The sequence below is a fragment of the Peromyscus eremicus genome, chromosome 4 (assembly GCF_949786415.1).
Source record: "Peromyscus eremicus chromosome 4, PerEre_H2_v1, whole genome shotgun sequence".
Classification (NCBI taxonomy): Eukaryota; Metazoa; Chordata; class Mammalia; order Rodentia; family Cricetidae; genus Peromyscus; species Peromyscus eremicus.
The window spans coordinates 52,342,154-52,355,340 of NC_081419.1; positions in this window are offsets into that span (position 1 = coordinate 52,342,154).

Sequence of the window (13,187 nt, forward strand, 5' to 3'; positions counted from 1 at the left end):
ATTTTAAAAAAGTGTTAATATTTTAAGAACTCGTTATTGAATAAAATAGACGGGCCAGCAAGATAAAACATGCCTTGCACTTTGCTCAACAGTTTATTCAGGGATCGATCCCTAGAGTGCCAGTCTTGAGAATGGAGACCTTTTATCATTCAGAAAGTCTTTTCATAAGATAGGTTAAAGTAACCACTAAATGTTTGCAGTTACTGACAGCGCTGTGAAGCAAGGGCCTGTCAATAAAGCTATCTGCAACAGTGTAAAGGGTGAATGGAACCTGTTTTATTTGGACTAGGATCCGTTTTTTATTTTATTGTCATGCAAAGTTATCTGTGATGGAAAGTCAAGGGAAAGATCAAAGACAGGTATGAGAGTGTTTTTTTAGGAAACACTAAAACACTGTAAATTACATTTTTAAAGCGTATTGTGTATGTGTATATGGGGTGTGTGTGGCACTCAGGCACACATGTCGAAGTCAGAGGAGAACTTTCAGGAGTTGGTTCTCTTCCTCTGTGTAGGTCTTGGGGGTTGAATTTAGGTCATCAAGATAGATAAGGCAGCACCTCTCTCTATTGAATTATCTCACCAGCCCCATAAAAACAAACAAACAAACAAACAAACAAACAAACAGAAAACTATTTTCAAAGTCTTGTATGGTTAGGTCCAGGGCATTTTCACTTTCTTTGAGAATAAATTGTTTAATTTTTTTTTTAGCAAGTGTAGATTATTCCAATTCTAAAACAAGTAATACAATCTGAGCTTAAAAAGAAGAAACAAAGCTTTGCACAGATTGCCTATGGTAAACCTTAACAGGCAACAGAAACCCTGTTCATTCAGTGTTTCACTTGGAGATTTGTGTAATGTAGCATGAGAACGAAAGATGGGGCTTTAGCTTTTTGTACAAATTAGGACTCTTTTGGTAGGACAGCTGGTGAGTAATTATATAGACTGATTTTTAATGATTCCATCTATGATTTGGAGTAAAAAGAGAGTGAAAGTCTACACTCCCACAACAGAGGTAACCTGGAAGCTCCTCCTCCTTGGATCCCTGGTTCTTTCTTATAGAAATGCATTTTGAACACTGCATCTTTACCCTGGGTTCTGAGAGACAGTCCTTGGAGTCAGGAGAATGGAGCTTCCACACTTATCTTTAGTCTTCCCTATATTAAGCAGAGCTGTGCTCTTCAAATATTCCTCAGACCCTATGGTTTCTTTCAGAGGCTTGGGATTTCAACATTGCTCATTTTAAAGCCTGCTTCAAATATTATCACCTTCTGAATATGTCTTGTCCATCATGGAGAATGATGACTTCTCACTATGTTTGGAGACCTAATTCAAAATGGGAATTTTGAGGGAAATGTTTTATTTTACAACAAATATTTATGTGTACTTTACACGTATTGATATAGTTAAATTTTTATATTAAAAATAAATCTCTTACCAAGCAACATAAATAAACCAGAAAGCCACACTGTTCCCTGGTCATGAATATTCTGCCAACAAACTGACACAATGCCATCCCAAATCAAGAGTGAAGTTGGAGGTGAGGCTGGAACTGAGACAGCTCAAAGATGATCTTGAGACACTTAGTGATAAGATTATAGCTTCTCTAGAAGTCAGGAGAACGTACAAACAGCATTCAAACCGAGTTACAGATCAGAGGTGACCCGCAAGACTAGAGGCCGGGAAGCCAGTTACAGACATGGGTGTATTTGTATTTTCTAAGCTTCAATATGCTCGTTTTTGCAACGTGAACAAAAGCATAGATCTTGAGGACCATTGGGAGTTAAATGAACATTGGAAATAAAAAAGCTGGATCAGTATTTGGCGTGGGTTAGAAGGCCAGTATCATCTCTTGGTCTCTGGTGCATCTACCGTTTATATTTTTATTGGTATCTGATTTGTGATAACTTGATGATAATTGAATCGATTATAATTCACTGAATGATTCATTAACTACTTCAAGACCCATATGGCCTTTCATGACTGGCCATGTCTATGAACAAAAGGACAAGCAGTATTTTTATAGAATTGTGGACCACACAGTAGCTCATGATGATTGAAAAGAACATTGGACATTTTTTCTCTTTGTGTACTTTATCTCTAATTTAAGCAAAAGTGTTGCTATCTCAAATGTAGTATTCTCTTTGGATTTCATTGTCTTTTGATAGTTTTTTCATTGTTACTCATATAACAAACTGCACTCTTAATAGATAAAAAAGGACTTTAGAGGAAATGACAACCAGCACCAAAGAATGGCCCTTCATTTGAGCTTATGCAATGTAGGACAAGACTTCCCTTCAGACTATGTGAAAGCTTATCCATTAAAACCAAAAAGTGACATAAAACACTAACCCATTGATAGCTGAAAGGTTATTAACAAGATGCATATCTGAAATATACATTTAAACAAAACCATCTCTTTGGGAATGTGATTCTCCTTTAGAACTGACAAGTAGTTTTATATTCTTCATTATTATTATTATTATTGCCAAGTTTGCCAAGCAAATTTATGCAATGAGAACTGCATTATTCTTAAGTATTACTCAAAAAGTTATCGTACTGGAATTGTTAATATAGTCTGAAATCAAATAAAGAAGCAATAACAAGCCCGGGCTTTCTGTGAAGGACTATGGGCCATTGAGGGCTCAGTCAAGATGGCGGAGACAGAGTGAATTCTGTCCAATGCCATTAAAGATTAGAGAGGTGAGGGAAACCGCATTCTGAGGTCTTCCTTTCCAAGCAGTAGCCAAGACATTCACAGAAGGCTGGAGAGTTAGCAGAGACCTCTGGCCCTTCAAGTAGACTGACACTCCGAGAACTTCATTCGGTGCAGCTATGAGCTCGGTGATTGTGAGTCCACACTTGACATTTATTCTGCGTTTCACATTCCACAGGGAGAATTATTACCATATGGCCACAAACCATCAGGAGGTTAAAAAAAATCATATGCTGGGAAATTTATGCTTTTAAAATATAAAGTAGATCAAAATGCTTTAGGCTTCTCTTTATTTTATTTTACCTCTCCCCCTTTTGCCTTTTTTTCCCCCAGTACATTTACCACACAGTATTATTCATCTAGAAGTCATTTGGTAATAAATCTTTTTGATAATGAATATTATGTACCTGTGTAAGTATCAAGCTTCGGTGTATCAGTGGAAAAGAAGAGTCTTCATGGGGGCACACCTTTATAAAGAATCACCCACTTTTTTCTCATACTCCCCAAACTCAGCTAAGGAAAATCAAGCACCCTTTCTCCTTTGATTTCAGCTTTCCCTCACCACTGGATTAAAAGGTAGGATTTCTATTTAATGGTGGCCCAAATATCCCTTCTACACAGTATTACAAGTTGCTCCATTAACATTTATTTCTTTCGCTGAAGGCCAAGTGCTTATTAAATCCCCATACGACGGGATTAACAGTTAGTTTTTTTTTGTTTGCACCATACTGGATGCAAAGTCAGACAGTGAACCACTGCACAAGGGCAAAGATCTGGGTTTGAAAGTGACAGGCACAGAATGGCTAAGATCAAAAACACTGAAGACACCTTATGCTGGAGAGGATGTGGAGCTAGGGGAACTCTCTTCCACTGCTGGTGGGAATGCAAGCTGAACCAATGGCTGAGGGGTCACCAACTGGATCAGACCCTCTGAGTGGGTGAGACAGTTGATTGGCCTGATCTGTTTGGGAGGCATCCAGGCAGTGGGACCGGGTCCTGTGCTCATTGCATGAGTCGGCTGTTTGAAACCTGGGGCCTATGCAGGATCGCTTGGCTCGGCCTGGGAGGAGGGGACTGGACCTACCTGGACTGAGTCCACCAGGTTGATCTCAGTCTGTGGGGAAGGCTTTGCCCTGGAGGAGATTGGAATGGGGGGCGGGCTGGGGGGAAGGTGAGGGGGGCGGGAGGGGGGAGAACAAGGGAATCTGTGGCTGATACGTAGAACTGAATTGTATTGCAAAATAAAAATTTAAAAAAAAAAAAAAAAAAACGCTTTCCCAACGTACGGTAAACGCTGATTTGGAAACGGTCCCAGGAAGGGTGATGTCTATGTGTCTGTGGTGTCCCTGCTTCACTTTCTAAAGGGTCTACATTTGAGTCCTGGCAAGTGCTTCATGCAGCAGCCAGTGGGAAAATTTTTTCTGGCTGGCTCAGAAGTGGCCTAGAAGGTTTTGGGCATTCAAAACAGTCACAATGTAATTCCTCCTTTGGATAGATTTAGGCAGAAGCAGCGAGTAACTCAATGGAAACATCAGCGGCCATGGAAAAGATGATTGAATTTGTAGTTGAGTTATATCTGTGGGTTTAAAGTTAAACCCTAGTAACAAAGTGAGAAGAGCTTGGGTGAGGAGTTTAGTAGTTGAAAACCAAGTGTTAAGTGACTAAGAGGCTAAAACCCAGGAAGGAAGGGAAACAAAAGAGGCTAAAATCTGGACAGAGACATTATCCAACCATCCCAACCTAAAGACCTTCCTCATATCCAGAGAGGCGGGCTCCGATCAACATGACTACAGAGTAATATGGACAGTGGTGTTCCAGATTTATTGAGCACAATGTAAGTCAGTTTTCTGTCACTGTGATAAAACACCATAGTAATGTTATTTATTTATATTTTTAATTTTCCTTCTGTGTACATGTGTGTGCTTAAGCATGTGGAGTTTTCCTGTCCCACAGCTGCTCTCAAATAAACACACTAAGGCTTATATTAATTATAAATACTTGGCTAATAGCCACTGAAACAGAAGCCACTCTAGGCACCTCAAAATAAGAAATCTGTTCCAAGGAAATAGTTCCACGGGTGATGGAAGAATCAAGAAGCTAACTGAAACAACCCAGAGGTGAATAAATGCAGGAAGATGGTGATTTTCCTGTGACCTATGGGGATGAGAGGGAGATGGTGGTGTCACTAGGGCAGTTTGGGGCTTGCGGCCAGCCAGCGGTCAGTTACTGTGGTCCATGTTGCAAGAACTATTGTACAAGGAATGAAGCCATGCAGGGAAAGGGTGGCAAGGGGGTGGCCCCTGAAACAGCAAGCCCAGCGTCTGGATCTCTCTCTACTGTCTGTCTCAGGCTGGACTGTCCCCCAAGAATGAGGGCCAAGGATCTTGCAAAACTGGTCCCCATATTTCCCTCTCGCATGGAACCAAGCAGGAGAAGGGCAAGAGAGGCTCAGAGCTGTCAGCCAAAGACCAACACACCGGCTACTTAAGGAGCGTTTATTTCATGACTTGCACATACTATCTTTGAATACTTGTTCCGAGGGCCTTGTTCTATCAGCAGTTCAATCCCTTTAAGGACTGTGGAATAGCGACATCTGAATTGTTTACAGCTGATTTAAAGCCAGGGACATGGGTGCTCGAGTGTGTAAATCCAGCGCTCCCAATCACAGCACATAGTCTGTGCGGCTGGCCTTGATTTCCTTTGTAGCATTGTTTGGATATGCTTAGCCCATGAGATTGTTCTCCAAATGAGCCAAGGATCGTAAGCAGCTTTGAGGCTGCAAAAATATGACTTCCCTGACAGCTGCTTGCTTCGCTTGTTACCTGTCTTCTGCATATTTTCTCCTCCTATCTGCAGCTCTTCGAGGGAGGAGGAGATCTTTGCAGAAATCAGTGCCTCCCAGCGGCATCAGGGCTGCTCATGGAGTGTAAGTGGTGCCCTTTGTGCGGGGGGGGGGGGGGGGGGGGCAGAGGGAGAATGGAGGTACAGACTTCACATGGTTCAAGTCCTCTCCAGCAAAGAGCAGAGGAGAGCCATGGGATGTCAGCTATGCTAACAGAATCGTTTGGAGTGACTTGTTTTCTATGCAGAGTTTTTCAAGACCTGGCTGTTTTTGCTTGCTTAATGTGCTCTGCATTTTCTGCAGTCAGACCCCACTGCATGGTTAATGACACAAGTTCCAGGAAGCTTGGGGATTTTTGCCAGAAGGCACCAGAGACACTAACCTGTCAAAGCAGAGAAAGATGACATACTTACAGGACAGTGAGACTCTCAGTTCCTAAGCCCCGAATACAACTGGGAAGCAAGAGACTTTATGTGGACACACTAATCACAGAGCCAGATTTCTCTCAAGGCAGTGTCTACCAATACTCCCCTAAAAGTGCAGATCAGCAGCGGGCTAATTTCAAGTAACTGAATAAACAACAGGTAATAGTGGCCATTATCCTGGAGCAAGCAAGTAGATGTTTGCACAGACAGAAAGGCACCCAGTCTTCTTTCCCAGAGGCACTCCTGAGTATACCAGGCACGTCCAAGGGATAGCCAACTGATAAAACCCTTCGGGGTACTTTAATTAGTAAACATAATTCAGCTGCCACACCCTCAGAGCAATATTATTCCCATAGGCTCAACATCTGTGACTCTAAAACAGGGTGATTTCAAACAAGTTACCCAGCTCTCCTGCTTCTTGGTGATCAGTAGCCAAGGCTGACCAAGAGCTTATCCTCCATCCTGGCTGGTCCTTGGTAAGTCTTCTGTCATCACTGATTGCTAAGGGTGGTGTCTATGGCTGTGAATGTTTACTTCACAGTGCCTGGCACATGGCAGGGGATATTAATCTCTAGGACGACCTTTGAATTTGTAAATAAAAATGTTTGAAATATTTTGTCATCCGTTTTAATGAATACCATTGTTGAGGGCTTTTTTTTTTTTTGAACTTCCCATCTTGCCTAATAAAATCATAATGTGAATAATGATCTTCATCCAATTTATTTACTAATTCTGTCCACGGACTCTTTGGGGAAGGAGGAATTTAATCATAACTAGGAGACAGGACACATGACTTTATGTTTGGAATGTTCCAGGGCTCTGTGGAGGTTTTCAGTTTAGGAATCTACAAATGGTTGGTATTTAAAATGGATCTCCAGTTGGCTACTCTTTGGAATCAACTGCATGGCTGAATTCTCTGGTGGCCTTGGTGTGAGCTGCAGCTTTAGTCCCGGAATTTTTTTTTTTTAAATCCTCCCAGATAATTAGAGTGTGAAGTCTGGGCTGAGAGTCGGTGAGAACTCTCAGATGTCTAGACGTTAATGTGGCTGACAAAGGGAAAGGGTTTTGTACTTCCTGAGAGTGCAAGTGGGCCACACGGGCTTCACAATGCCTACTTCCGTTTCCTGGTTAGAGAGACATTTTCCACTTACACTTTCTGCTTCTCCTCCTCCCTGCACCTTTATCCTGAGTCCTCCACTAGCCCTTGAGTGAAACACACCTCCTCCTCCTCCCCATTCCTTGGGGTCTCTTGAGAGCAATGGTTTTAAGGAGTATCCCCTGTAATTAGTATGAAATAATGGACTAATGAAGTAATGTAAATGTCGAGAAGTTCCAGACATTTCTAATGATCTTGTTAGAGATGGTGTCTGTTCTGTAGCTCATGTCCCTCTCTTCTAAGTTGGTACCAGACTCTGGGGTTTACCAACCTCTTCTATGACTTTCAGTTTTGTTCCCCTCTTAGATGAAGAGCATATAAAGACTGGGAGACCTCAAATCACTGTCCTGGGCTGAGGAGACAGCCCAGTTGATAAAGTCCTGGTGAAACATGAGGACTTGGGTTTGATTCCCCGAAACCATGTAAAAATGATCGGTCATGGGTCTGGGGAGACGACTCAGTTGGAAAAGTGCTTGCCATGAAGCCATAAGGGCCTGAGTTCAGATCCCCAACACGGTGTAAGAAGCTGCTACAGTGGCCTGTGCCTGTAATCAGAGCTGGGGGGTGGGGTGGAGGATGAAGACAAGAGGCTGGCTGGGGCTTGCTAGCTGAACTGGTTAGCTGTGGATTCAGTGAGAGGCCCGGCCTCAAAAATTAAAGTGGAGACTGAGGGAGGGAGATGGCCAGCATTGACCTCTGGCCTTCACATGCATATACATATCCATGTATGTGTATCCACACACATTTGCACACATATGAACATGTACATTCGACACACACAGAAACAATTGTTCCCTTTTTGGCAGAGTAGCAAGGGGATCCTGGTGGATGAACCTCTGGGCCGAGTGACTCCCACTTAGGGCCTGGATACTCACTTCACTATCTTCTGTGTGTGTCTGCCTGACACCTGGCTTCTTTTAAAACATCATCTCTACTGCAAAGTATATTTAAGATTGTAGGCAATTCAGATCCACATGAACTTTTGGGGACCTAGCCTGTGTGGAAGTTGTAGGAAGTGATGCTCACTGCTCAGTGCAACTTATTCAGAAGAAAGAACCCATAATGTGGATCAGTTTGCTATTCTGAACCTGAGCAACAAGTAATGTAATCAGAAAAATCAAGGTACTAGAGAGTACTATGAGCATCATTCATCATATCTAGTTCTAGCATGAGCTATTAATACTCTACAGATTTCTAAAAACTGAGGAGGTACACACATGAATTTGGAATAATACGAATAATAAGACTAGACCTCCATGACAGAGACATGTAAATTGAATGTAATCTTTTCAATAACACCACAAGGTAACCATCAAAGAGAAGCAAACTGCTTTCCTACAGCATAGCATTGGGCTTACAAACACCTGGGCTGTGGTTTCCATGGAACACTGGGACCCTTTGTGCCAGGCACAGGACACAAGAGTAAGTAATGGCTGTTGAGTCAAATGTTACATCTGAAGGGTGAGAAGAGAGGAGCGCCGGCCTTGCCGTAGACGTTCCTTGTGATAACTGCCAGGAGGAGCAAAGCCTTGTGTGTGTGTGTGTGTGTGTGTGTGTGTGTGTGTGTGTGTGTGTGTGATGCATGTGTTGTGTGTGTTTGTGTGTGGTGTGCATATGTGTGTGTGTGTATGTATGTGATGTGCATGTGGTGTGTGGTATGTGTGTGTGTGTGTGTGTGTGGTGTGCATGTGTGTGTGTGTGTGTGTGTGTGTGTGTGTGTGATGCATGTGTTGTGTGTGTTTGTGTGTGGTGTGCATATGTGTGTGTGTGTATGTATGTGATGTGCATGTGGTGTGTGGTATGTGTGTGTGTGTGTGTGGTGTGCATGTGTGTGTGTGTGTGTGTGTGTGTGTGTGTGTGTGTGTGTGAAGTCCTTGGCCATCAGACACATTTGAACTGAAGCATCTCTGGAGTTTGAATGCCGTGCCTGTCTGATTTCCCATACTAACTTTGCTCAAAGCCGAGGGTCATGTTAGATATATCTGTTGAATCACGACTTTGGAAACAACTAATTTTCCCCATCTCCATCTTCATAAGATGCTATGAGATTTGCTGTTCATGAATTTCAAAAATCAACTTTAAAACTTAATTCTTTATCTGAAAAGAACCCCTTTTAGAAATAGATGACCAGACTCCCAATGTGAATAAAAAATAGTTTTTAAAGGATCAGCAATTTGATCCAAGTGAATTACAAATAAGTATTTTTAGGTCTATTGAATGATAATCCCTGTTTTTAACTTTTTGAATACAGTGATTCAAAACAGCGATTGTGTTGTTTGTGTGGAGGTGGGAGGGAGCGATCATAGTTTCTGCATTTCCATAACCCAGCATATGGAGAGAATTCCTGCTCTACTAAAACTAGTTCTGTCAACTAGTACTGTTTCTCCTGGAGACCCAGGAAAGCCAGGGTCACCACAGTGTGAAGAAAATAAATTAGGGGTCAATGAGCCATGGATTCAAATTTTTCCTTTAAAAAAAAATTATAGCTCTACAGTTTTACTCCACAGTCCTACGATCTGAAAATGTCGGAAAACCCTTAGCATTCCCATAACTCTCAGGTACATCTGATCTGAAGCCACACGTGTTATTTGTGGCCCTTGAAAATATCCTTCACGGGCTCAGGCATTTTGTGGTGAGATTATAACATGCTCGATTACTGGGTACTGCTCAGATCCTATTGTAGATATCATAGAAAATCCTGTCTATGTGGCACGTTATCAATAACTTTTTAAAAATGAGGAAAAATTCTGAATTCCAAATATCTGAAACCAGGCTGCAAGTGTTTCAGAAAAAAAAGATTGCAGTTTTAGAAAGAAACATTGGGTGATAAATAATTTCAGTAAAACCCATCACTTGATTTGCTTTTAAAGACTCAACCATGGCTTCATTTACCTAACAGTATTTACTGGGGATGAAGTCCAGGGGTACAACTGTGATTAAAAATAGAAACAGTCTTTTAGGAAAGATGAGACGTGACATTGTCACCCAAATGAACATACACAGAAAACTGGGCACTCTAAAAGTTTTACCGATACTCCCCAAACTACAGCATACATGTTTGAAAAACCTTCCAAACTGTCTGGTGACACCAAGTCACTGTGGTAATAGAAAAAGGGATTTTGTGTCCTGAGAATAGAAACCACACCCCTTGCACGCTGGACAAGCACTCTACCACTAAGCTACGCTCCCAGCCTCCTTTTAATGTTTCCTTTTGAGACAGGATCTCACTGAATTATCCAGACTAGCCTTGACGCCTCCGTTTCAACTGTAGAGTGGCTGGAATCACAGGCCTGTGCTTACCAGGGGGGCTCAAAGATGTTCTCAATGCTGTCATGTAGCTGTGTATGAAACACGGATGTGTTGGGCAGCTCAGCATATAAAAGAGTGAGGTAGCTGATGAAAAGACCATTTGTTTGAAAGAAAAGGGGAAGTTTGGGTGAATACACTGAATTCCACCTGGCGTGGTTGGAATTGGGTGTGTATATTACATTAAATTTGTCTTATGCTGGCTTATTTTCCTCTTTATCACCCCTCTCTCTGTGTGTCTCTCTCCTCATTCTGTAAAACGGGTGCTATCATTATTGACATTCTGTAGTATTTGAAGCACAGAGAGGTTGTATAATCTGCCCCATAGTTCATAAGTGACTGAGTTCTAGATTGAACGTCCTTCTCTGAGGCTCTCTGCTCATTTGCCTTGAAAATGTACCCTGGGTCAATGGGGACAGAAATAGGTGTGTGTGTGGTGGGGAGACAGTGTGGTTAGGCGAGAAGAACTCTGGGTTTCAATGCTGCAGAATGGAGTTAAATTCTGATTTTACTGCTGGTGTGATTTTGAGCCTCAACTGTAAAATATGAACAATAATGACTTCTCAGGGTAGTGGTTAAGACTAAATGGACTTCCACTAGATTGACAATATTCAGTCTGAAGATAAAAATGTTGACAAAAAAGCAGAATAATGGAGACATTATCTGTATACTGCCAGTGGAGTACAAATCAGTTCAACCTGGGACACAGCTTGGCAGTGTCTTGTGAGGCAGAACACACACCTACCCTATGGCCCAGAAATTGGACAGCTTGAGAAACCCATGCACACTAGCACCGATGTCTATGTATAAGGATGCTTTTGCCGAATCATTTGCAGTAGCTCCGAACTGAAAACAAACTAAATGTATACAACAATTGTGGAATAATCATACCACGAAATAACATAAAATAAAATAAAGTGAATTAATTTCAAACACACACAAAATGCACTTAAATTTTAAATTCATTCTTGAGGGGAAAAAAAGCATGTTTTGGGAGAATATAAACAGCGTGTTTTTTTTTTTTCAACATATGTATGTATATGTACTTGCGTATACATGTTCATGTGTGTGTGGGTGCATGTGTGTCTGCACAGAGGCCCGAGGTTGGTGCTGGGTATCTCCTGGATTGCTCCTCACCTTCTTCTTTGAGGCAGAATCTTTCATTTGGACACAGAGCTGAGCTATATGGCTTGTCTGCCAGCCAGCTTACTCTAGGAATCCATTCTCTGCCTTCAGAGCACTGATATTACAGACAGGCATCCATGCACAGCTAGCATTTATATGAGATCTGGGGATCCAAACTTAGGTCCTCAGACTTGCGAAGTAAATCCTTTATCAACAGATCCAGCCCTAAGACACCACTTAAATTTTTTTAAGAATTATTTTGTGTGTATGAGTGTTTTGTTTCATGTACGCATGTGTATCACATGCATACCTGATGCACACAGAGTTCAGAAAAGGGTGTCAGATCCCCTGGAACTGGGGTTACAGATGGTTGTGAGCTGCTGTGTGGGTACTGGGGATTGGACCTGGGTCCTCTGCAAGGGCAGCCAGTGCTCTTAACTACTGAGCCATCTCTCTAGCTCCTGACACCATTTCTATAAAGGAGTACGACAAGCAAATTAAAATTTATCTTGCTTATAAATATAGCCACAGGAGGTTAAATTATTTTTTTTATAAGTAAAAGAAGGAGAAATTAAGAATTTAGAATGTAGTTACTTCTGCATGGGTATGGTACACTTTATTTTGTTAGTGGTCCAGCTTATACATTAGGTCACAGATAACATGTTTTTTAAAATGATGTTACATATCATCTTTTTGTAACCATCAAATATTATATAATATGAAAGTGTCTTATTTAATACAACTAAATTTTTGAGAAATTCCTTCTTGGCTCATCCTGTTTCCAGAATCTTGCTCAAAAGTAAGCACTTGATTTATCAAAAAATGAATAATAGTTGGCTAAAAAGCAAAGACCCAAAATTCACGACATACTAAAAAAATTAAAAAAAAATTTTCTATGAACTGTAGATATTATTTTTTAATTAAAGAGAAGCTTTTCACATAATAGGGTTATTTGTTATCACTTCCTCCAGGCTAACTGGCTTTAGCTGGTGGTGTTGACAGGAAATGCTTGGTAAGGAGTTTGCTGTAGACAAACCTCACACCGAGTCTGTGCCCCCACACCTGCACCAACCCGAGTTCTCTCCACCACGGTTCTTCTTCGGATTTTAAGAGAATTTGCTCTCTTTGGTAGTATCTGGGGACGCTTACAATGCAAGGAATACTTGTCAATCTGAAAACATTGAAAATGATGAGGAAAAAAGAGAAAAAGAAACAGATACTCTTAAAACACAGTTTCCTACATTCCTCTGGGAAACACCCAAGGTGGCTGTTAACACTTCGACATCTCTAGAGACAAGGACGGGAAATAGGAACGTGAGTGTGCAAAGCAAACAACACATGTTTGTTTACGGTGCATGGTTTGTGCTGAGGCTCTGCCTTTCACCTCCTACCGCAGAGTGCCAAGAGACGGTGGCCCTGAACTTGTTCTCAGGTGGCCTGCTTTGACAGTCTTTGCTATGGCTTTTACTAAAGGGACTGATCATCTTTTCAGCCCAATTTCTGTATCTTTCACTCGTGTGTATCCAGGCATTGGCCTTTTCTCAGTGATACAAAGGACGGAGCGTGATAGAAACGTTTTGTGTAATTATCAACCAACAATTAGGATTTATTGTGTGTGTG